Genomic DNA, 10,923 nt, shown 5'->3' on the forward strand with positions numbered 1-10,923 from the left:
TTCCTATTTGAGCCAAATTGAAGAACTATTGTCATGAGCTTCTAAAGAGAGAGATCTAAGAGCCATTGGAGGATTTCTAAGAGCTTGCTTGAGTATATACTTATTTGCTTACTTATTCCAAAGGATGGGAGATACTTGGATCATCAATATGATCTCAAGAAGGGAACTCCATTTATGGTCTTATTTCTTTCCCTTCATCTCTTGTATGTTTAGGACTTAGCCATTCTTCTTCTTCCCTCCACTCTAACCCAAGCCAAAAATTTTGTGCAAACATTAACACTTGTTCTCAAACATTAGAAACCTAAGCATTATGCTTTTGATTTTCAAACTTTCTTTTCATAACACTTATTTTGAATTGAATCCTTAAGTCAACTTTGACCATATTTTTGTAAATACTTTTCATCGGTAAATATAACCCACTCAAATGCTTTTGTGGTTTCAATGGCCACTTTCTTATCAAAACCTTTCATAACCTTTAGCTATTAGGTTTGAATTATCCTTGAGGTAAGTATAATGCTGACCTATATCCTTAGTGATGGACATTGAGTCTTCCATGCTTATTATAGGGTTAACCCCTCACTAGCATGTTGAAGCTATCCTCACATGGTGAATTTGTGGTTTTAGGTTGAGTTTTCTCCCTTGGATAACAAAAGACCTTTAGGATTTTGGACCAATCAATTCACCAACTTGTTTTGAGATTTTTACCCCGAACTACCAGGTTTTGATCCTAATCTTTTTTAAGATGGTACGTAGGCAATGGGTTTATCCATTCAAACACAAAATTGTAAATAATTTGTACATTCTTCTCTCATCTCCCCAATCATGTTTGCACAAACAAAGTTTCACAAAATTACCAACCTTACAACAATTATGAAAAGGGCTCCCTAGGAGTACCTAGGATGTTTTGGGTGCTTAAAACCTTCCCATTGCATAACCAACCCCCTTACCCCGATCTCTGACATTTTTATTAGTTTTTGATTCGATAAAACTTCTCGGTTTTTGTTCGGTTTCTAACCTTTCCTTTGGATAAATAGAAGTGCGGTGGCGACTCGACTTGTATGGTTTACTTTTGATTTAGTAAATAAATCTAAAGGTAAAAAATACCACGCTACAGAAAAGTGGCGACTCTGCTGGGGACATTTGCCTAGTGGGTTTTGCCTACTTTTCACATTTGTGTCGTATTATATTGTATATTATTTTGTGACATATTTTTTGTGTCGTATTATATTGTATATTAATTCCTTTTATGCTTCGTGATCTTTGTGAGATGAGTTCTATACCCGAACTCGAGTGCAGTTAGGATAGGAAAATGGCATAGTCTTGTCAACTTGTGTGGAGTTATTCCTTAGCAAGTTGACTTGCAAGCCCATTCACTTGGTTGAGGTCATGTTGGGATCAATAATGTCACACGAGTAGTCGTGGTTAGGCATTACTCTTTCCAATATAGACCTTAGAAGCCAAGGACCTTAGTTTACCAAGCCCATCGTGGCGTATTCTTAGGACGTAGTGTGAAGGTCGTTCAAGTGTAAGATTTGATAAGATTGTTACGCGATACTACACTCATAAGAGTCTCTCTTGAGAATATTTTTGGAATACGAGTAGTCGTTTATCCGATAATATCCGAAAGATGGGATGATGACTATGGGAACCTCTTGTAGAACATGTTTGGCAGGTTTAAACACTAGTACACTCCCTTTGGGTGGTTCTTAACTGAGACTCCATGCTCGTGACTTGCAACAAACCCTTGATTCATGGTTGATCCGTTCTTGTGTATCCTTAATATCAATGGAACTTGGGTGTTGATAAGGTGTAAACCATAATCCACCAAAATTGATTATGAGCGGATGATTGCCAGCGCTCCTTCTGATTTCACCGAGATGGCGAACATGGGGATGCGTTTGGAGGAAGGAGTCAGGGAAGGGCGCCTGACTAGAGAAGAAGGCTCTTCTGCCAAACGATATGGGGCGTTTGGAAAGAAGAAAGATGGTGAGGCACATGCTGTGACCTCCCATGTCAAACCAAGAACACCCTCAATGAGGAGGAAAACCGTGCGTCCCGCCGGTAATCAACATCAGGTGGCTCACATAGCACTTGTTTTCAGAGGAAACCATCACTATCAGCATAATAACCAGCAACAGCAACATCAACAATATCAACAACAACAGCACCGTCCTCCACAGCAGGCCTACCAGCCTCGAAACAATAATCAGACCAGTACCAGTTATGAGAGAAAGAGGTTCACCTTTGATCCTATTCCTATAACCTACACAGAGCTATATCCCTCTTTGATAGAGAAGAAATTGATTACTCCACGCGACCCACCGGCTATACCTACCAACCCTCAGTGGTGGTATAAGCCCGAGCTACATTGTGTTTATCATTCCGGTGCCCCCGGACATGACGTGGAAAACTGTTACCCGCTGAAGACCAAGGTTCAAGACCTTGTGAGAAGTGGTATATTGTGTTTCGAGGACGTAAGTCCCAATGTTAAGAAGAACCCATTGCCCGAGCATGGGAAATCTGTTGTCGACATGGTTCAGGGCTGCCCTGGTAAATATAAAGTCAAATATGTCAGCCATATTTGACAATCATTGGTCGAGATGCACAGACTATTGTGTGAATACAGTCATTACGAGCACGACCATGACAGATGCCGAGTTTGCACTGTTGATCGGCCACCATTTCCATTGAATTCCCGCCGTTAATCCGACATATTTTCATCACTTTGGTAAGATTTATGTTTGTTTTTAGTTGCTTTGGAGTCAATTATCATGTTTTATTGATTTGGTATCGCATTGCATTTGATTACAAGTTTATGTCAAAAAGATCTCGTTTATGCTTCGTTTGGTAGTGTCATTGTTACAGGCCATTGCACAGGTTTAAAAGCAAGAATGGTGAAGTTATTGACACTCTGAAAGGCAAAAATATGAAGAAACAGCAGGTCAACACGGGCACCCGTGTGCCACAACACTGCCCGTGTTGTTGGTCAGGCAGGGCAAGAGAGGAGAAGAAAACAGAGATCGACACGGGCACCCGTGTTCCACCACACGGCCGTGTTGATTAAAACAGTGCATCAACACGGGCACCAGTGTGTAGGAACACGGTCCGTGTTGTTGCCTCTGTAGCTGATGCTGAAAATAATTAATTATGGTGATCAACACGGCCACCCATGTGGTGACACACGGCCGTGTTGATTGGGCGCAGCATGGAAAACCTAATTTTTGCTTTGTGAACCGATTCTGCTCATTAAGGGTAGTGTGGACCTTTTGCTTGGTAGAAAGGGATCTGAAACTATAAGGAGGCCTGGAAGAGAAAGAAGAGAGGACCTTTTGACAGACGAACGAAAGCATTGCAGTGGAGAAGATAGCGAATACGACGGATTTGAAGACGGCGAGATTCAAGGGTAGCAACCATTGAAGATCAAACTCTCCTAATTCTTTGTAATGTCTAATCTTTACTTTATGAGTTCTTTAAGTACTATGAGAGGCTAAACCCCCTGATGCTAAGGGGGTGGTCCTGATGTTATCGTATGCTATGAATTTGAACCAATGATTTCTTGATTACTATGTTACGTATTTCAATTCAATTGTGTGATGTTATTATGCTTTTGTATCAGACAAATACAAATTAATCTATGACTTCCAATAACAGGATTGTGATTGGTAGGGTTTTCACACAGTTGGGTTTATGAATGCATCATCTAGGACTAGTAACTTTCGTAAATCACCGTAAACCTTGATATTTTGTATGATTAAAACCAATGATTAATTGAATGGACATTTGAGTAAGAATTGGTAGTTTAATAGTTTCTTCCTTAAGGACTTAAGTAAGAACATTCTGAGGTTAGGTGATTGAATGTTTCATATGTATTAAGGAAATCGGGACTGAATTCATAACCGGTTAACTCAACCACTCACCCTAGCATCTTTTATCTTAATCAATTATTTTTACTATTTTTGTGTTTACTATTATAAATTCCAAAACAACCAGACCATTATCTTTTTGTTCTGATAGAATCAAATTAAAATAAGTATTTCCTACGCAATCCTTGAGATCGATACTTGGAAATAAAACTCCTTATTACTACATCGGTAAAAATAGTACACTTGCTATTTTTCCGATCAACTGTCAATCAGAGTGGATGTCGCCAAGTCCATAAAGACATCCAGGAAATGTTGGATGAAGGTGTAATTGAAATACTTCAGAATCGCGATGGTGATGATGAAGTCAATGTGATATCTCCAGTATTTCGGATCCCAGAGCCTGTTGTCATCCGGTATGATGGCAACAAATAGAAGGCTTCTCCATCTTTGATAATTAAACCAGCTGGCCCTGTGCCATATTCTTCTGATAAAGTTATCCCCTATCTTTATAATGCTGTGGCATTGGAAGATGGGAAGGAAGTGCCCCTGCCCTCTACTTCTGTTGTTAATATCGCCGATGTCAGCGGCCTGACCCATAGCAGTCGTGTTTTCTCGGCTCTGCCGAAACCCCAGGCTGACATCAGAAGAGCTGATGTTGCTGATTGTGTTGTACGCCCGGTTGGAAATGCTGTTATTGCTCCGAATCCGGCACTTGTTGTTAATAAACCTGCCACTGTTGTAAGAACTCCTGTCTCTGTTGGCCAGAATGGCACAATGAAAGAAGACTGTGATGAGATGCTAAGGCTCATCAAGAGGAGTGAATACAATGTTGTAGATCAGCTTTTACAAACTCCGTCAAAGATTTATGTGCTATCTTTGCTTATGAACTCAGAACCATACAGTAAAGCTCTGCAGAAGGTGTTGGATATGGCGTATGTAGACCATGACGTCACAATAGAATAATTCGATAGTATTATTGCAAACATCACCGCTTATAACAATCTGAGTTTTTGTGATGCTGATCTCCCTGAGGAGGGAAGAGACCATAATTTGGCACTTCACATATCTATGAGCTGCAAGGGTGATGCCATGTCTAATGTGCTGGTAGACACTGGATTGTCGCTGAATGTGTTTCCAAAGTCCACTCTAGCCAGATTGTCATACTAAGGGCCTCCCATGAGGCATAGTGGAGTAGTGGTAAAAGCTTTTGATGGATCCCGCAAAACAGTGATTGGTGAGGTTGAACTCCCAGTCAAGATTGGACCAAGTGATTTCCAGATCACTTTTCAGGTCATGGATATCCACCCATCATATAGTTGTCTGTTAGGCAGACCATGGATTCACGAGGCAGGTGCCGTGACATCCACCCTACACCAGAAATTAAAATTTGTCAAGAATAAAACGTTGTTGGTGGTAGGGGAGAGAATGCTCTCCTGGTTAGCCATCTATCTTCCTTTTCTTATATAGATGCTGAGGATGAAGTCGGAACGCCATTCCAAGCTTTATCTATTGCTGAGCCTACTAAGAAAGGAACTTCTTCATTTGTGTCCTACAATGATGCTAAGTTGGCCATTGAGCATGGCACAACTACCGATTTAGGACAAATGATCAAGATGGAAGACAACAAATCCTGGGCTGGCATAGGGTATTCTTCTGGCAGTTTCAACAAGCATGGGCTGTTTCAAAGTGGTGGATTCATCCACGCTGTCCAAGACGAGGAAACTGCTGCTATTGTGGAAGAGGATGCAGAGGAGGATTCTGGCAATTTTGTCATCCCTGGAGGGGTCTGCAATAACTGGGTCGTTGTTGATGTTCCAACAGTTGTCCATAAGTCAACGTAATGTTCATTTTGTTTAAAAACCCTCCTCCCATGCCAAAAGGAGGAGTGATGACATTGTTGGCTCATAAATACAATGATATTTTCATTCAATAAATTCATGTTAAATGTTTGTTTTTTCCAATTGTTTTCACTTTTCGCTTTTTTGCATGAAATTGGTGATCACATAAAACCTTAAAAATAGAATAAAATCAATCTTTTCATCTGCATAATGATTTTCCTTGTTTGAATTCAAAAATCTCTTTATATCCAAAATCATTATGCATGTTGATCAAACCCATTGAACATAATGATCCAACACCATCTCCCAACTTCGAGTTCCCTGTATTTGAGGCCGAAGAAGATGATGTTGAAGAGATTCCTGATGAGATTACCCGTCTACTTGAGCACGAAGAGAAGATCATTCAACCGCACCTTGAGAATCTGGAAACAGTCAACTTGGGGTCTAAGGATTGTGTGCGAGATGTGAAGATTGGGGAACTCCTGGAAGAGTCTGTTAAGAAGGGGTTGATAGGGTTGCTACAAGAATACGTCGATGTCTTTGCCTGGTCATATGAAGACATGTATGGTCTAGATACTAATATCGTGCAACATTTCCTGCCATTGAAGCCTAAGTGCGTGCCTATAAAGCAGAAGCTCAGAAGAACTCATCCTGATATGGCAGTGAAGATCAAAGAAGAAGTTCAGAAGCAAATTGATGCGGGATTTCTGGTGACTTCTACATATCCTCAATGGGTGGCCAATATTGTGCCCGTGCCTAAGAAAAATGGAAAAGTTCGAATATGTGTGGACTATAGAGATTTGAATAAGGCTAGTCCGAAAGACGATTTTCCTCTACCACATATTGATATGTTGGTAGATAATACAGCTAAATTCAATGTCTTCTCATTTATGGACGGATTTTCCGGATATAATCAGATTAAAATGGCACCCGAGGATATGGAGAAGACAACATTTATCACACCTTGGGGAATATTCTGTTATCGAGTGATGCTCTTCGGTTTGAAGAACGCCGGAGCCACGTATCAACGAGCTATGACTACTTTGTTTCACGAAATGATGCACAAGGAGATTGAGGTGTATGTAGATGATATGATTGCGAATTCGAGAACAGAAGTTGAACATGTAGAGCACTTGTTAAAGCTTTTTCAGCGTTTGAGGAAATATAAGCTTCGTCTGAATCCTAACAAGTGTACATTTGGAGTCTGTTCCGGCAAGTTATTGGGCTTTATTGTCAGTGAAAGAGGTATGAGGTTGATCCTGCCAAGGTCAAAGCAATACAAGAGATGCCTGCGCCCAAAACTGAGAAGCAAATCCGAGGTTTTCTTGGCCGCTTGAATTATATCTCCAGATTTATATCACACATGACTGCCACATGTGCGCCAATATTCAAGCTCCTCTGGAAAGATCAGCGACATGATTGGACCGAGGATTGCCAGAAGGCCTTTGACAGTATCAAAGAGTATTTGTCTGAGCCTCTGATTCTGTCTCCGCCTGTGGAAGGAAGACCCTTGATTATGTACTTGACAGTTCTTGAAGACTCAATGGATTGTGTCCTTAGTTAGCAAGACGAATCAGGGAAGAAAGAATATGCTATCTACTACCTGAGTAAGAAGTTCACCGATTGTGAGTCTCGATACTCGATGCTTGAGAAAACATGTTGTGCTTTGGCTTGGGCTGCTAAGCGCTTACGCTAGTATATGTTAAATCATACGACTTGGTTGATATCCAAAATGGATCCAATCAAGTATATCTTTGAGAAGCCTGCTTTAACTGGAAGGATTGCCCGTTGGTAGATGTTGTTATCTGAGTGTGATATTGAGTATCGAGCTCAAAAGGCTATTAAAGGTAGTATCTTGGCTGACCACTTGGCACATCAACCAATTGATGATTATCAGTCAGTACAGTACGACTTCCCGGACGAGGAGATTCTGTATTTGAAAATGAAAGATTGTGATGAGCCTACGCTCGGTGAAGGGCCAGAGCCTGGTTCCCGATGGAGCATGGTTTTTGATGACGCTGTAAATCAATATGGAAATGGTATTAGGGCAGTGATTATTACTCCTCAGGGCACACATTTTCCTTTTACAGCAAGGCTAACTTTCAAATACACGAATAATATTGCTGAGTATGAGGCCTGTATCATGGGATTGGAAGAATGTATTGATCTTAGGATCAAACATCTTGATGTTTATGGTGATTCGGCCCTTGTTTTTAATCAGATTAAGGGTGAACGGGAGACGAATCAGCCCGGCCTCATCCCATATACAGATGCGAGGAGGATTTCAACATTCTTTACTGAGGTTGACTTCCATCATATTCCTCGAGATGATAATCGGATGGCAGATGCACTTGCTACACTTGCTTCAATGATCATGGTGTGACTCTGGGACGAGGTTCCCAATATCACTGTGATGCGCTTGGATAGACCAGCTCATGTATTTGCAGTTGAAGAAGTAAAGGATGATAAGCCATGGTATTATGACATCAAATGTCTTCTTCAGAGTCAGATTTACCCGCCTAGGGCGTCTATGAAAGATAGAAAGACTTTGAGGAGATTATCAGGCAGTTTCTACCTCAATGGCGATGTGCTTTATAAGAGGAATTTTGACATGGTTCTACTCAGATGCGTGGATAGACACGAAGCAGACCTGTTAATGACTGAAGTCCATGAGGGTTCATTTGGTACTCATTCCAATGGGCATGCCATGGCTAGGAAGATGTTGAGAGCAGGCTACTATTGGCTGACAATGGAGTCTGACTGCTGCAAATATGTGAAGAAATGCCATAAGTGTCAGATTTATGCGGATAAGATTCATATTCCCCCGACACTTCTGAATGTGATTTCATCACCATGGCCTTTCTCCATGTGGGGAATTGACATGATTGGCATGATAGAGCCGAAAGCGTCCAACGGTCACAGGTTTATTCTTGTAGCAATTGATTACTTCACCAAGTGGGTTGAAGAGGCATCATACGCAAACGTGACCAGGCAGGTGGTTGTGAAGTTTATCAAGAATCAACTCATATGCCGTTATGGTGTGCCAGACAAGATCATTACTGATAATGGATCTAACTTGAACAACAAGATGATGAAAGAACTGTGTAGTGAGTTCAAGATTGCGCATCATAATTCTTCTCCTTATAGACCCAAGATGAATAAGGCTGTTGAAGCTGCTAATAAGAATATCCAGAAGATTGTCCAGAAGATGGTTGTTACATACAAAGATTGGCATGAGGTGCTGCCATTTGCTTTGCATGGATACTGTACATCTGTCCGCACTTCAACAGGGGCAACCCCTTTCTCCCTTGTATATGGCATGGAGGTTGTGCTCCCAGTAGAGGTGGAGATCCCATCAATGAGAGTCTTGATGGAAGCCAAGCTGACTGATGTTGAATGGGTTCAGAGTCGTTATAACCAACTGAATTTGATAGAGGAAAAAAGATTGACTGCCATGTGCCATGGTTAGTTATATCAGCAGAGGATGAAGAAAGCCTTTGATAAGAAGGTCAAGCCTCGTGTGTTCCAAGAAGGTGACCTCGTGCTCAAGAAAGTCTTGTCTTTCGCGCCCGATTCCAGGGGCAAGTGGACTCCAAACTATGAAGGTCCGTATATTGTTAAGAGAGCCTTTTCAGGCGGTGCTTTGATACTTACAACTATGGATGGGGAGGATTTCACTCGTCCTGTGAATTCAGATGCAGTCAAGAAATACTTCACCTAAAATAAAAACAGAAGAGCTCGCTAAGTTGAAAACCCGAAAGGGCGGCTTAGGCAAAAATGAGCGTCTCGGTGGATTGAAAACCCGAAAGGGCGATCCAGGCAAAAGTTAGAGACATAAAAAATGAATATGTATCCCGCTAGATTGAGTACCTCACTATGGGGCAATCTAGGCAAAAATTAGGGATTTTGGCAAGTAACTGTATCCTGACAAGACTTTGTTCTACAACTATCATCTGTCAAAGATTCTCGCTCAGTCATCGTCAACTGAAGCTTCAAATACATTGGATTCAGAGTTGGTGGAGAAATGGTCATTATGTTCAATGTAGCCCTTTTCCAATATATGTCACCAATTTCAAATTTGTAAAGATCCATGGAGTCTTGCCATTTGCAGACTACCATTCCATCAAATAAATTTGAGCCTTTATCCAATTCTTTGCACTCTTATTTGTTTCTGTTCAACAAATATTTTGCATGTTTTAATTGATAAATATCATTGTTTTAAATAAATAAAATTTTCATAAATTGTTTTTAAACAAAGTGAACATTCACAATGATGAAAATGATACTTGGGACGTCTTCAGTGCTCTCCCAAGGATGGTATGATCTCCAAAAGGGTAAGACAGTTGTTCATATTCCCAGCATACTTGTATCCTCTTCATTATCTTCCAGGTTGTCTCCTCCGCGAGTGTAAAAGAAGATTATGCATCACCAAATTCCCAGAGAGTTTGGAAGTCTGGTCTTAATCTTTTAGCTCCCCCAGTGAGGCTGGATTTAGCATTTGTGTTATCAATTATATGGTTGTCATCCCTTGTGTGGATTGACCTAAAATCCCTTATAGATTGATAAATTAAACATGCTTAATCTTTTCGAAGAAGTTGGTTTTCCCTCACTTTAAGTTAGAAATCTCTTCGCCAGAGTGAGCAGGAAATCCCCAGCATAAGCGGAATTATCATCAAGTTTGGTTTGTATCTTTTCCCCTGCGGACTTGTCTACTTTGATCTCCAACAGATTTGCTCCTCGACCATCCTTAGCAGGGTTGATCCCACTTTTACTCCCCAGTATGGTCACCAGTAGGGTATCCCCAGTAGATTGCCTACAAGTAATCCCCAGTTCGGTCGTCAACAGTGTTTCCCCAGTGGAGTTGTCTGATCAGAGCTTGTTTGTTATTTTCCTCCTGAATAAAGCGGGTGTCGAAAATGTTTATTTTCTATCCCCAGCGGAGTAGTATTCTCTCCTCCTCGGCAGATATGAGTTATCCAGCAGTGCAAGGAAATGTGTTGGTGTTGGAACTTTCTGATTGGTGGTTGTTCCCCACAGAGTTTCATCCTTCCCCTGGATAATTTCCCCAGTAGAATGGCTTTCTACAATAGATCAGTTCCCCAACCATGACTTTACCTGATTGCAGAGTGGCGTGGGAACTTCTGAGGAAGATGTGTTGATTCCATCCCAGCTGAATAATTGGTTCTCCTTTCCCGGCAAAGATTTTTTTGTTGCCTGGTATC

This window comes from Lathyrus oleraceus, chromosome 6 (assembly GCF_024323335.1).
Source record: "Lathyrus oleraceus cultivar Zhongwan6 chromosome 6, CAAS_Psat_ZW6_1.0, whole genome shotgun sequence".
NCBI classification, from domain to species: domain Eukaryota; kingdom Viridiplantae; phylum Streptophyta; class Magnoliopsida; order Fabales; family Fabaceae; genus Lathyrus; species Lathyrus oleraceus.